At 55.0% G+C, this 13,940-nt stretch overlaps 1 protein-coding gene across 1 annotated transcript in view; it reads right to left on the bottom strand.

Moving 5' to 3' along the window:
- The window catches only part of LOC139272915 (protein EFR3 homolog B-like), a 1,121,614-nt gene that overhangs the window by 1,107,541 nt on the left and 133 nt on the right, over positions 1 to 13,940 (bottom strand). The window lies entirely within an intron of this gene.

Raw genomic sequence — 13,940 nt, forward strand, 5'->3', positions numbered from 1 at the left:
ATGGGGTGGGTTTTGGGGTGAGTATTATGGGCTGTGTTTTGGTGGTGAGTGTTGTGGGCCGGGTTTTGGGGGTGAGTATTATGGGCAGGGTTTTGGGGGTGAGTATTATGGGCCGGGTTTTGGGGTGAGTGTTGTGGGCCGAGTTTTGGGGTGAGTGTTGTGGGCCGGGTTTTGGGGGTGAGTGTTGTGGGCCAGGTTTTGGGGGTGAGTGTTGTGGGCCGGGTTTTGGGGGTGAGTGTTGTGGGCCGGGTTTTGGGGTGAGTGTTGTGGGCCGGGTTTTGGGGGTGAGTGTTGTGGGCCGGGTTTTGGGGGTGAGTGTTGTGGGCTGGGTTTTGGGGGTGAGTGTTGTGGGCCGGGTTTTGGGGGTGAGTGTTGTGGGCCGGGTTTTGGGGGTGAGTGTTGTGGGCCGGGTTTTGGGGGTGAGTGTTGTGGGACGGGTTTTGGGGGTGAGTGTTGTGTGCCGGGTTTTGAGGTGACTGTTGTGGGCCGGGTTTTGGGGGTGAGTATTATGAGCCGGGTTTTGGGGGTGAGTATTATGGGCCGGGTTTTGGGGTGAGTGTTGTGTGCTGGGTTTTGGGGCCAGTGTTGTGGGCTGGGTTTTGGGGTGAGTGTTGTGGGCTGAGTTTTGGGGGTGAGTGTTGTGGGCTGGGTTTTGGGGGTGAGTATTATGGGCCGGGTTTTGGGGTGAGTGTTGTGGGCTGGGTTTTGGGGGTGAGTATTATGGGCCGGGTTTTGGGGTGGGTGTTGTGGGCTGGGTTTTGGGGTGAGTGTTGTGGGCTGGGTTTTGGGGTGAGTGTTGTGGGCTGGGTTTTGGGGGTGAGTGTTGTGGGCCGGGTTTTGGGGTGAGTGTTGTCGGCTGGGTTTTGGGGTGAGTGTTGTGGGCCGGGTTTTGGGGGTGAGTGTTGTGGGCTGGGTTTTGGGGGTGAGTATTATGGGCCAGGTTTTGGGGTGAGTGTTGTGGGCTGGGTTTTGGGGGTGAGTATTATGGGGTGGGTTTTGGGGGTGAGTATTATGGGCCGGGTTTTGGGGGTGAGTATTATGGGGTGGGTTTTGGGGTGAGTGTTGTGGGCCGGGTTTTGGGGGTGAGTGTTGTGGGGTGGGTTTTGGGGGTGAGTGTTGTGGGCCGGGTTTTGGGGGTGAGTATTATGGGGTGGGTTTTGGGGTGAGTGTTGTGGGGTGCGTTTTGGGGTGAGTATTATGGGCTGGGTTTTGGGGGTGAGTATTATGGGCCGGGTTTTGGGGGTGAGTATTATGGGCCGGGTTTTGGGGGTGAGTATTATGGGCCGGGTTTTGGGGTGAGTGTTGTGGGCCGGGTTTTGGGGTGAGTATTATGGGCCGGGTTTTGGGGGTGAGTATTATGGGCCGGGTTTTGGGGGTGAGTATTATGGGCCGGGTTTTGGGGGTGAGTATTATGGGGTGGGGTTTGGGGTGAGTGTTGTGGGTCGGGTTTTGGGGGTGAGTATTATGGGCCGGGTTTTGGGGGTGAGTATTATGGGCCGGGTTTTGGGGGTGAGTATTATGGGGTGGGTTTTGGGGGTGAGTATTATGGGGTGGGTTTTGGGGTGAGTATTATGGGCCGGGTTTTGGGGGTGAATATTATGGGGTGGGTTTTGGGGTGAGTGTTGTGGGCCGGGTTTTGGGGGTGAGTATTATGGGCTGGGTTTTGGGGGTGAGTGTTGTGGGCCGGGTTTTGGGGGTGAGTATAATGGGGTGGGTTTTGGGGGTGAGTATTATGGGCCGGGTTTTGGGGGTGAGTATTATGGGGTGGGTTTTGGGGTGAGTGTTGTGGGCCGGGCTTTGGGGGTGAGTATTATGGGGTGGGTTTTGGGGTGAGTGTTGTGGGGTGGGTTTTGGGGGTGAGTATTATGGGGTGGGTTTTGGGGTGAGTGTTGTGGGCCGGGTTTTGGGGGTGAGTATTATGGGCCGGGTTTTGGGGGTGAGTATTATGGGGTGGGTTTTGGGGTGAGTGTTGTGGGCCGGGTTTTGGGGTTGAGTATTATGGGGTGGGTTTTGGGGGTGAGTATTATGGGGTGGGTTTTGGGGTGAGTATTATGGGCCGGGTTTTGGAGCTGAGTATTATAGGGTGGGTTTTGGGGGTGAGTATTATGGGCCGGGTTTTGGGGGTGAGTGTTGTGGGCCGTGTTTTGGGGGTGAGTATTATGGGCCGGGTTTTGGGGGTGAGTATTATGGGCCGTGTTTTGGGGGTGAGTATTATGGGGTGGGGTTTGGGGTGAGTGTTGTGGGCCGGGTTTTGGGGGTGTGTATTATGGGCCGGGTTTTGGGGTGAGTGTTGTGGGCCGGGTTTTGGGGGTGTGTATTATGGGCCGGGTTTTGGGGGTGAGTATTATGGGGTGGGTTTTGGGGTGAGTGTTGTGGGCCGGGTTTTGGGGGTGAGTGTTGTGGGCTGGGTTTTGGGGGTGAGTATTATGGGCCAGGTTTTGGGGTGAGTGTTGTGGGCTGGGTTTTGGGGGTGAGTATTATGGGGTGGGTTTTGGGGGTGAGTATTATGGGCCGGGTTTTGGGGGTGAGTATTATGGGGTGGGTTTTGGGGTGAGTGTTGTGGGCCGGGTTTTGGGGGTGAGTGTTGTGGGGTGGGTTTTGGGGGTGAGTGTTGTGGGCCGGGTTTTGGGGGTGAGTATTATGGGGTGGGTTTTGGGGTGAGTGTTGTGGGGTGCGTTTTGGGGTGAGTATTATGGGCTGGGTTTTGGGGGTGAGTATTATGGGCCGGGTTTTGGGGGTGAGTATTATGGGCCGGGTTTTGGGGGTGAGTATTATGGGCCGGATTTTGGGGTGAGTGTTGTGGGCCGGGTTTTGGGGTGAGTATTATGGGCCGGGTTTTGGGGGTGAGTATTATGGGCCGGGTTTTGGGGGTGAGTATTATGGGCCGGGTTTTGGGGGTGAGTATTATGGGGTGGGGTTTGGGGTGAGTGTTGTGGGTCGGGTTTTGGGGGTGAGTATTATGGGCCGGGTTTTGGGGGTGAGTATTATGGGCCGGGTTTTGGGGGTGAGTATTATGGGGTGGGTTTTGGGGGTGAGTATTATGGGGTGGGTTTTGGGGTGAGTATTATGGGCCGGGTTTTGGGGGTGAATATTATGGGGTGGGTTTTGGGGTGAGTGTTGTGGGCCGGGTTTTGGGGGTGAGTATTATGGGCTGGGTTTTGGGGGTGAGTGTTGTGGGCCGGGTTTTGGGGGTGAGTATAATGGGGTGGGTTTTGGGGGTGAGTATTATGGGCCGGGTTTTGGGGGTGAGTATTATGGGGTGGGTTTTGGGGTGAGTGTTGTGGGCCGGGCTTTGGGGGTGAGTATTATGGGGTGGGTTTTGGGGTGAGTGTTGTGGGGTGGGTTTTGGGGGTGAGTATTATGGGGTGGGTTTTGGGGTGAGTGTTGTGGGCCGGGTTTTGGGGGTGAGTATTATGGGCCGGGTTTTGGGGGTGAGTATTATGGGGTGGGTTTTGGGGTGAGTGTTGTGGGCCGGGTTTTGGGGGTGAGTATTATGGGGTGGGTTTTGGGGTGAGTGTTGTGGGGTGGGTTTTGGGGGTGAGTATTATGGGGTGGGTTTTGGGGTGAGTGTTGTGGGCCGGGTTTTGGGGGTGAGTATTATGGGCCGGGTTTTGGGGGTGAGTATTATGGGGTGGGTTTTGGGGTGAGTGTTGTGGGCCGGGTTTTGGGGGTGAGTATTATGGGGTGGGTTTTGGGGGTGAGTATTATGGGGTGGGTTTTGGGGTGAGTATTATGGGCCGGGTTTTGGAGCTGAGTATTATAGGGTGGGTTTTGGGGGTGAGTATTATGGGCCGGGTTTTGGGGGTGAGTGTTGTGGGCCGTGTTTTGGGGGTGAGTATTATGGGCCGGGTTTTGGGGGTGAGTATTATGGGCCGTGTTTTGGGGGTGAGTATTATGGGGTGGGGTTTGGGGTGAGTGTTGTGGGCCGGGTTTTGGGGGTGTGTATTATGGGCCGGGTTTTGGGGGTGAGTATTATGGGGTGGGTTTTGGGGTGAGTGTTGTGGGCCGGGTTTTGGGGGTGAGTATTATGGGGTGGGTTTTGGGGGTGAGTATTATGGGGTGGGTTTTGGGGTGAGTATTATGGGCCGGGTTTTGGGGGTGAATATTATGGGGTGGGTTTTGGGGGTGAGTATTATGGGGTGAGTGTTGTGGGCCGGGTTTTGGGGGTGAGTATTATGGGCCGGGTTTTGGGGGTGAGTATTATGGGCCGTGTTTTGGGGGTGAGTATTATGGGGTGGGGTTTGGGGTGAGTGTTGTGGGCCGGGTTTTGGGGGTGTGTATTATGGGCCGGGTTTTGGGGGTGAGTATTATGGGGTGGGTTTTGGGGTGAGTGTTGTGGGCCGGGTTTTGGGGGTGAGTATTATGGGGTGGGTTTTGGGGGTGAGTATTATGGGGTGGGTTTTGGGGTGAGTATTATGGGCCGGGTTTTGGGGGTGAATATTATGGGGTGGGTTTTGGGGTGAGTGTTGTGGGCCGGGTTTTGGGGGTGAGTATTATGGGCTGGGTTTTGGGGGTGAGTGTTGTGGGCCGGGTTTTGGGGTGAGTATTATGGGGTGGGTTTTGGGGGTGAGTATTATGGGGTGGGTTTTGGGGGTGAGTATAATGGGGTGGGTTTTGGGGGTGAGTATTATGGGCCGGGTTTTGTGGGTGAGTATGATGGGGTGGGTTTTGGGGTGAGTGTTGTGGGCCGGGTTTTGGGGGTGAGTGTTATGGGGTGGGTTTTGGGGGTGAGTATTATGGGGTGGGTTTTGGGGTGAGTGTTGTGGGGTGGGTTTTGGGGGTGAGTATTATGGGGTGGGTTTTGGGGTGAGTGTTGTGGGCCGGGTTTTGGGGGTGAGTGTTGTGGGGTGGGTTTTGGGGGTGAGTATTATGGGCTGGGTTTTGGGGTGAGTATTATGGGCTGGGTTTTGGGGTGAGTACTATGGGCTGGGTTTTGGGGTGAGTGTTGTGGGCCGGGTTTTGGGGGTGAGTACTATGGGCCGGGTTTTGGGGGTGAGTATTATGGGGTGGGTTTTGGGGTGAGTGTTGTGGGCTGGGTTTTGGGGTGAGTGTTGTGGGCTGGGTTTTGGGGTGAGTGTTGTGGGCTGGATTTTGGGGTGAGTATTATGGGCTGGGTTTTGGGGTGAGTGTTGTGGGCCGGGTTTTGGGGTGAGTGTTGTGGGCTGGGTTTTGGGGTGAGTGTTGTGGGCCGGGTTTTGGGGGTGAGTATTATGGGCTGGGTTTTGGGGTGAGTGTTGTGGGCTGGGTTTTGGGGGTGAGTATTATGGGCTGGGTTTTGGGGTGAGTGTTGTGGGCCGGGTTTTGGGGGTGAGTGTTGTGGGCTGGGTTTTGGGGTGAGTGTTGTGGGCCGGGTTTTGGGGGTGAGTATTATGGGCTGGGTTTTGGGGGTGAGTATTATGGGCCGGGATTTGGGGTGAGTGTTGTGGGCCGGGTTTTGGGGTGAGTGTTGTGGGCCGGGTTTCGGGGTGAGTTGTGGGCCGGGTTTTGGGGGTGAATATTATGGGCTGGGTTTTGGGGTGAGTTGTGGGCCGGGTTTTGGGGGTGAGTATTGTGGGCTGGGTTTTGGGGTGAGTGTTGTGGGCTGGGTTTTGGGGTGAGTATTATGGGCTGGGTTTTGGGGGTGAGTGTTATGGGCCGGGTTTTGGGGGTGAGTATTATGGGCCGGCTTTTGGGGTGAGTATTTTGGGGTGGGTTTTGGGGTGAGTTGTGGGCTGGGTTTTGGGGTGAGTATTATGGGCTGGGTTTTGGGGGTGAGTGTTATGGGCCGGGTTTTGGGGGTGAGTATTATGGGCCGGGTTTTGGGGGTGAGTATTATGGGCTGGGTTTTGGGGGTGAGTATTATGGGCTGCGTTTTGGGGCGAGTATTATGGGCCGGCTTTTGGGGGTGAGTATTATGGGCCGGGTTTTGGGGGTGAGTGTTGTGGGCCGGGTTTTGGGGTGAATATTATGGGGTGGGTTTTGGGGGTAAGTATTATGGGCCGGGTTTTGGGGGTGAGTGTTGTGGGCCGGGTTTTGGGGTGAGTATTCTGGGCTGGGTTTTGGGGGTGAGTATTATGGGCCGGGTTTTGGGGTGAGTGTTGTGGGCCGGGTTTTGGGGGTGAGTATTGTGGGCCGGGTTTTGGGGTGAGTATTGTGGGCCGGGTTTTGGGGTGAGTATTATGGGCTGTGTTTTGGGGGTGAGTGTTGTGGGCCGGGTTTTGGGGGTGAGTATTATGGGCTGGGTTTTGGGGTGAGTGTTGTGGGCCGGGTTTTGGGGTGAGTATTATGGGATGGGTTTTGGGGTGAGTGTTGTGGGCCGGGTTTTGGGGTGAGTATTATGGGATGGGTTTTGGGGCGAGTGTTGTGGGCCGGGTTTTGGGGTGAGTATTATGGGCTGGGTTTTGGGGGTGAGTATTATGGGCCGGGTTTTGGGGTGAGTATTATGGGCCGGGTTTTGGGGTGAGTGTTGTGGGCCGGGTTTTGGGGGTGAGTATTATGGGCTGGGTTTTGGGGGTGAGTGTTGTGGGCCGGGTTTTGGGGGTGAGTGTTGTGGGCCGGGTTTTGGGGGTGAGTATTATTGGCTGGGTTTTGGGGTGAGTGTTGTGGGCCGGGTTTTGGGGGTGAGTATTATGGGCTGGGTTTTGGGGTGAGTGTTGTGGGCGGGTTTTGGGGTGAGTATTATGGGCTGGGTTTTGGGGGTGAGTATTATGGGCCGGGTTTTAGGGTGAGTGTTGTGGGCCGGGTTTTGGGGGTGAGTATTATGGGTTGGGTTTTGGGGTGAGTATTATGGGCTGGGTTTTGGGGGTGAGTATTCTGGGCTGGGTTTTGGGGTGAGTATTATGGGGTGGGTTTTGGGGTGAGTATTATGGGGTGGGTTTTGGGGATGAGTGTTGTGGGCCGGGTTTTGGGGTGAGTGTTGTGGGCTGGGTTTTGGGGGTGAGTATTCTGGGCTGGGTTTTGGGGTGAGTATTATGGGCCGTGTTTTGGGGTGAGTATTATGGGGTGGGTTTTGGGGTGAGTTGTGGGCTGGGTTTTGGGGGTGAGTATTATGGGCTGGGTTTTGGGGATGAGTGTTATGGGCCGGGCTTTGGGGGTGAGTATTATGGGCCGGGTTTTGGGGGTGAGTATTATGGGCCGGGTTTTGGGGGTGAGTATTATGGGCCGGGTTTTGGGGGTGAGTATTATGGGCTGGGTTTTGGGGTGAGTATTATGGGCCGGGTTTTGGGGGTGAGTATTATGAGCTGGGTTTTGGGGGTGAGTATTATGGGCTGGGTTTTGGGGTGAGTATTATGGGCCGGGTTTTGGGGGTGAGTGTTTTGGGCCGGGTTTTGGGGTGAATGTTGTGGGCTGGGTTTTGGGGGTGAGTATTATGGGCTGGGTTTTGGGGCGAGTATTATGGGCCGGGTTTTGGGGGTGAGTATTATGGGCCGGGTTTTGGGGGTGAGTATTATGGGCCGGGTTTTGGGGTGAGTATTATGGGCCGGGTTTTGGGGTTGAGTATTATGGGCCGGGTTTTGGGGTGAGTATTATGGGCCGGGTTTTGGGGGTGAGTGTTGTGGGCTGGGTTTTGGGGGTGAGTATTATGGGCCGGGTTTTGGGGGTGAGTATTATGGTCCGGGTTTTGGGTTGAGTATTATGGGCCGGGTTTTGGGGGTGAGTATTATGGGCCGGGTTTTGGGGTGAGTATTATGGGCCGGGTTTTGGGGTGAGTATTATGGGCTGGGTTTTGGGGTGAGTATTGTGGGCTGGGTTTTGGGGTGAGTATTGTGGGCTGGGTTTTGGGGTTGGTATTATGGGCTGGGTTTTGGGGTGTGTTATGGGCTGGGTTTTGGGGTGAGTATTATGGGCTGGTTTTGGGGGTGAGTGTTTTGGGCTGGGTTTTGGGGTGAATGTTGTGGGCCGGGTTTTGGGGGTGAGTATTATGGGCTGGGTTTTGGGGTGAGTATTATGGGCTGGGTTTTGGGGTGAGTATTGTGGGCTGGGTTTTGGGGTGAGTATTGTGGGTTGGGTTTTGGGGTTGGTATGATGGGCTGGGTTTTGGGGTGTGTTATGGGCTGGGTTTTGGGGTGAGTATTATGGGCTGGTTTTGAGGGTGAGTGTTTTGGGCTGGGTTTTGGGGTGAATGTTGTGGGTCGGGTTTTGGGGTTGAGTATTATGGGCTGGGTTTTGGGGTGACTATTATGGGCCGGGTTTTGGGGGTGAGTATTATGGGCTGGGTTTTGGGGGTGAGTATTATGGGCTGGGTTTGGGCTGAGTATTATGGGCCGGGTTTTGGCGTGAATGTTGTGGGCCGGGTTTTGGGGGTGAGTATTATGGGCTGGGTTTTGGGGTGAGTATTGTGGGCTGGGTTTTGGGGGTGAGTGTTATGGGCTGGGTTTTGGGTGAGTATTATGGGCTGGGTTTTGGGGGTGAGTATTATGGGCTGGGTTTTGGGGTGAGTATTATGGGCAGGGTTTTGGGGTGAGTATTATGGGCTGGGTTTTGGCGTGAGTATTATGGGCTGGGTTTTGGGGGTGAGTGTTATGGGCTGGGTTTTGGGGGTGAGTATTATGGGCTGGGTTTTGAGGGTGAGTATTATGGGCTGGGTTTTGGGGTGAGTGTTGTGGGCCGGGTTTTGGGGGTGAGTGTTGTGGGCCGGGTTTTGGGGGTGAGTATTATGGGGTGGGTTTTGGGGTGAGTATTATGGGCCGGGTTTTGGGGTGAGTGTTGTGGGCCGGGTTTTGGGGGTGAGTGTTGTGGGCTGGGTTTTGGGGTGAGTATTATGGGCTGTGTTTTGGGGGTGAGTGTTGTGGGCCGGGTTTTGGGGGTGAGTATTATGGGCCGGGTTTTGGGGTGAGTATTATGGGCCGGGTTTTGGGGGTGAGTATTATGGGCCGGGTTTTGGGGTGAGTATTATGGGCCGGGTTTTGGGGGTGAGTATTATGGGCCGGGTTTTGGGGTGAGTATTATGGGCCGGGTTTTGGGGTTGAGTATTATGGGCCGGGTTTTGGGGTGAGTATTATGGGCCGGGTTTTGGGGGTGAGTGTTGTGGGCTGGGTTTTGGGGGTGAGTATTATGGGCCGGGTTTTGGGGGTGAGTATTATGGTCCGGGTTTTGGGTTGAGTATTATGGGCCGGGTTTTGGGGGTGAGTATTATGGGCCGGGTTTTGGGGTGAGTATTATGGGCCGGGTTTTGGGGTGAGTATTATGGGCTGGGTTTTGGGGTGAGTATTGTGGGCTGGGTTTTGGGGTTGGTATTATGGGCTGGGTTTTGGGGTGTGTTATGGGCTGGGTTTTGGGGTGAGTATTATGGGCTGGTTTTGGGGGTGAGTGTTTTGGGCTGGGTTTTGGGGTGAATGTTGTGGGCCGGGTTTTGGGGGTGAGTATTATGGGCTGGGTTTTGGGGTGAGTATTGTGGGCTGGGTTTTGGGGTGAGTATTGTGGGCTGGGTTTTGGGGTTGGTATTATGGGCTGGGTTTTGGGGTGTGTTCTGGGCTGGGTTTTGGGGTGAGTATTATGGGCTGGTTTTGAGGGTGAGTGTTTTGGGCTGGGTTTTGGGGTGAATGTTGTGGGTCGGGTTTTGGGGGTGAGTATTATGGGCTGGGTTTTGGGGTGAGTATTATGGGCCGGGTTTTGGGGGTGAGTATTATGGGCTGGGTTTTGGGGGTGAGTATTATGGGCTGGGTTTTGGGCTGAGTATTATGGGCCGGGTTTTGGCGTGAATGTTGTGGGCCGGGTTTTGGGGGTGAGTATTATGGGCTGGGTTTTGGGGTGAGTATTATGGGCTGGGTTTTGGGGGTGAGTGTTATGGGCTGGGTTTTGGGTGAGTATTATGGGCTGGGTTTTGGGGGTGAGTATTATGGGCTGGGTTTTGGGGTGAGTATTATGGGCAGGGTTTTGGGGTGAGTATTATGGGCTGGGTTTTGGCGTGAGTATTATGGGCTGGGTTTTGGGGGTGAGTGTTATGGGCTGGGTTTTGGGGGTGAGTATAATGGGCTGGGTTTTGGGGGTGAGCATTATGGGCTGGGTTTTGGGGTGAGTGTTGTGGGCCGGGTTTTGGGGGTGAGTGTTGTGGGCCGGGTTTTGGGGGTGAGTATTATGGGGTGGGTTTTGGGGTGAGTATTATGGGCCGGGTTTTGGGGTGAGTGTTGTGGGCCGGGTTTTGGGGGTGAGTGTTGTGGGCTGGGTTTTGGGGTGAGTATTATGGGCTGTGTTTTGGGGGTGAGTGTTGTGGGCCGGGTTTTGGGGGTGAGTATTATGGGCCGGGTTTTGGGGTGAGTATTATGGGCCGGGTTTTGGGGGTGAGTATTATGGGCCGGGTTTTGGGGTGAGTGTTGTGGGCCGAGTTTTGGGGTGAGTGTTGTGAGCCGGGTTTTGGGGGTGAGTGTTGTGGGCCGGGTTTTGGGGGTGAGTGTTGTGGGCCGGGTTTTGGGGTGAATATTATGGGCCGGGTTTTGGGGGTGAGTATTATGGGCCGGGTTTTGGGGTGAGTGTTGTGGGCTGGGTTTTGGGGGTGAGTATTATGGGCCGGGTTTTGGGGTGAGTGTTGTGGGCTGGGTTTTGGGGGTGAGTATTATGGGCCGGGTTTTGGGGTGAGTGTTGTGGGCCGGGTTTTGGGGTGAGTGTTGTGGGCCGGGTTTTGGGGTGAGTGTTGTGGGCCGGGTTTTGGGGTGAGTGTTGTGGGCTGGGTTTTGGGGTGAGTGTTGTGGGCTGGGTTTTGGGGTGAGTGTTGTGGGCCGGGTTTTGGGGGTGAGTATTATGGGCCGGGTTTTGGGGTGAGTGTTGTGGGCTGGGTTTTGGGGGTGAGTATTATGGGCCGGGTTTTGGGGTGAGTGTTGTGGGCTGGGTTTTGGGGGTGAGTATTATGGGCTGGGTTTTGGGGTGAGTATTATGGGCCGGGTTTTGGGGTGAGTGTTGTGGGCTGGGTTTTGGGGGTGAGTATTGTGGGCCGGGTTTTGGGGGTGAGTGTTGTGGGCTGGGTTTTGGGGGTGAGTATTATGGGCCGGGTTTTGGGGTGAGTGTTGTGGGCCGGGTTTTGGGGGTGAGTGTTGTGGGCCGGGTTTTGGGGGTGAGTATTATGGGCCGGGTTTTGTGGTGAGTGTTGTGGGCCGGGTTTTGGGGGTGAGTATTATGGGCTGGGTTTTGGGGTGAGTATTATGGGCTGTGTTTTGGGGGTGAGTGTTGTGGGCCGGGTTTTGGGGGTGAGTATTATGGGCCGGGTTTTGGGGTGAGTATTATGGGCCGGGTTTTGGGGGTGAGTATTATGGGCCGGGTTTTGGGGTGAGTATTGTGGGCCGGGTTTTGGGGGTGAGTATTATGGGCCGGGTTTTGGGGTGAGTGTTGTGTGCTGGGTTTTGGGGTTGAGTGTTGTGGGCTGGGTTTTGGGGTGAGTGTTGTGGGCCGGGTTTTGGGGGTGAGTGTTGTGTGCTGGGTTTTGGGCTGGGTTTTGGGGGTGAGTATTATGGGCCGGGTTTTGGGGTGAGTGTTGTGGGCTGGGTTTTGGGGGTGAGTATTATGGGCCGGGTTTTGGGGTGAGTGTTGTGGGCCGGGTTTTGGGGGTGAGTATTATGGGCCGGGTTTTGGGGTGAGTATTGTGGGCCGGGTTTTGGGGTGAGTATTATGGGCCGGGTTTTGGGGTGAGTGTTGTGTGCTGGGTTTTGGGGGTGAGTATTGTGGGCCGGGTTTTGGGGTGAGTGTTGTGGGCCGGGTTTTGGGGGTGAGTATTATGGGCCGGGTTTTGGGGTGAGTATTATGGGCCGGGTTTTGGGGGTGAGTATTATGGGCCGGGTTTTGGGGTGAGTATTGTGGGCCGGGTTTTGGGGTGAGTGTTGTGTGCTGGGTTTTGGGCTGGGTTTTGGGGGTGAGTATTATGGGCCGGGTTTTGGGGTGAGTGTTGTGGGCTGGGTTTTGGGGTGAGTATTATGGGCTGGGTTTTGGGGGTGAGTATTATGGGCTGGGTTTTGGGGTGAGTATTATGGGCTGGGTTTTGGGGTGAGTATTATGGGCCGGGTTTTGGGGTGAGTATTATGGGCTGGGTTTTGGGGTGAGTATTATGGGCTGGGTTTTGGGGGTGAGTATTATGGGCTGGGTTTTGGGGTGAGTATTATGGGCCGGGTTTTGGGGTGAGTATTATGGGCCGGGTTTTGGGGTGAGTGTTGTGGGGTGGGTTTTGGGGGTGAGTATTATGGGCCGGGTTTTGGGGTTAGTATTATGGGGTGGGTTTTGGGGGTGAGTATTATGGGCCGGGTTTTGGGGTGAGTATTATGGGGTGGGTTTTGGGGGTGAGTATTATGGGGCGGGTTTTGGGGGTGAGTATTATGGGGTGGGTTTTGGGGTGAGTATTATGGGCCGGGTTTTGGGGTGAGTATTATGGGGTGGGTTTTGGGGTGAGTATTATGGGCCGGGTTTTGGGGTGAGTATTATGGGGTGGGTTTTGGGGGTGAGTATTATGGGCCGGGTTTTGGGGTGAGTATTATGGGGTGGGTTTTGGGGGTGAGTATTATGGGGCGGGTTTTGGGGGTGAGTATTATGGGGTGGGTTTTGGGGTGAGTATTATGGGCCGGGTTTTGGGGTGAGTATTATGGGGTGGGTTTTGGGGTGAGTATTATGGGCCGGGTTTTGGGGTGAGTATTTTGGGGTGGGTTTTGGGGTGAGTATTATGGGCCGGGTTTTGGGGGTGAGTATTATGGGTTGGGTTTTGGGGGTGAGTATTATGGGTTGGGTTTTGGGGGTGAGTGTTATGGGCTGGGTTTTGGGGGTGAGTATTATGGGTTGGGTTTTGGGGGTGAGTGTTATGGGCTGGGTTTTGGGGGTGAGTATTATGGGTTGGGTTTTGGGGGTGAGTGTTGTGGGCTGGGTTTTGGGGGTGAGTATTATGGGTTGGGTTTTGGGGGTGAGTATTATGGGTTGGGTTTTGGGGGTGAGTGTTATGGGCTGGGTTTTGGGGGTGAGTATTATGGGTTGGGTTTTGGGGGTGAGTGTTGTGGGCTGGGTTTTGGGGGTGAGTATTATGGGGTGGGTTTTGGGGGTGAGTATTATGGGCCGGGTTTTGGGGGTGAGTATTATGGGGTGGGTTTTGGGGGTGAGTGTTATAGGGTGGGTTTTGGGGCGAGTGTTGTGGGCCGGGTTTTGGGGGTGAGTGTTATGGGCTGGGTTTTGGGGGTGAGTATTATGGGCTGGGTTTTGGGGTGAGTATTATGGGGTGGGTTTTGGGGGTGAGTATTATGGGCCGGGTTTTGGGGTGAGTATTATGGGCTGGGTTTTGGGGTGAGTATTATGGGGTGGGTTTTGGGGTGAGTATTATGGGCTGGGTTTTGGGGTGAGTATTATGGGGTGGGTTTTGGGGGTGAGTATTGTGGGCCGGGTTTTGGGGTGAGTATTATGGGGTGGGTTTTGGGGGTGAGTATTATGGGCCGGGTTTTGGGGTGAGTATTATGGGCCGGGTTTTGGGGGTGAGTATTATGGGCTGGGTTTTGGGGGTGAGTATTATGGGGTGGGTTTTGGGGGCGAGTATTATGGGGTGGGTTTTGGGGGTGAGTGTTATGGGCCGGGTTTTGGGGGTGAGTATTATGGGGTGGGTTTTGGGGGTGAGTATTATGGGGTGGGTTTTGGGGGTGAGTGTTATGGGGTGGGTTTTGGGGTGAGTGTTGTGGGCCGGGTTTTGGGGGTGAGTGTTATGGGGTGGGTTTTGGGGTGAGTGTTATGGGCTGGGTTTTGGGGGTGAGTGTTGTGGGCCGGGTTTTGGGGGTGAGTGTTATGGGCTGGGTTTTGGGGGTGAGTATTATGGGCTGGGTTTTGGGGTGAGTATTATGGGGTGGGTTTTGGGGTGAGTATTATGGGCTGGGTTTTGGGGTGAGTATTATGGGTTGGGTTTTGGGGTGAGTATTATGGGGTGGGTTTTGGGGGTGAGTATTATGGGGTGGGTTTTGGGGTGAGTATTATGGGGTGGGTTTTGGGGTGAGTATTATGGGCTGGGTTTTGGG

This window comes from Pristiophorus japonicus, chromosome 9 (assembly GCF_044704955.1).
Source record: "Pristiophorus japonicus isolate sPriJap1 chromosome 9, sPriJap1.hap1, whole genome shotgun sequence".
In the NCBI taxonomy this organism is placed as follows: Eukaryota; Metazoa; Chordata; class Chondrichthyes; family Pristiophoridae; genus Pristiophorus; species Pristiophorus japonicus.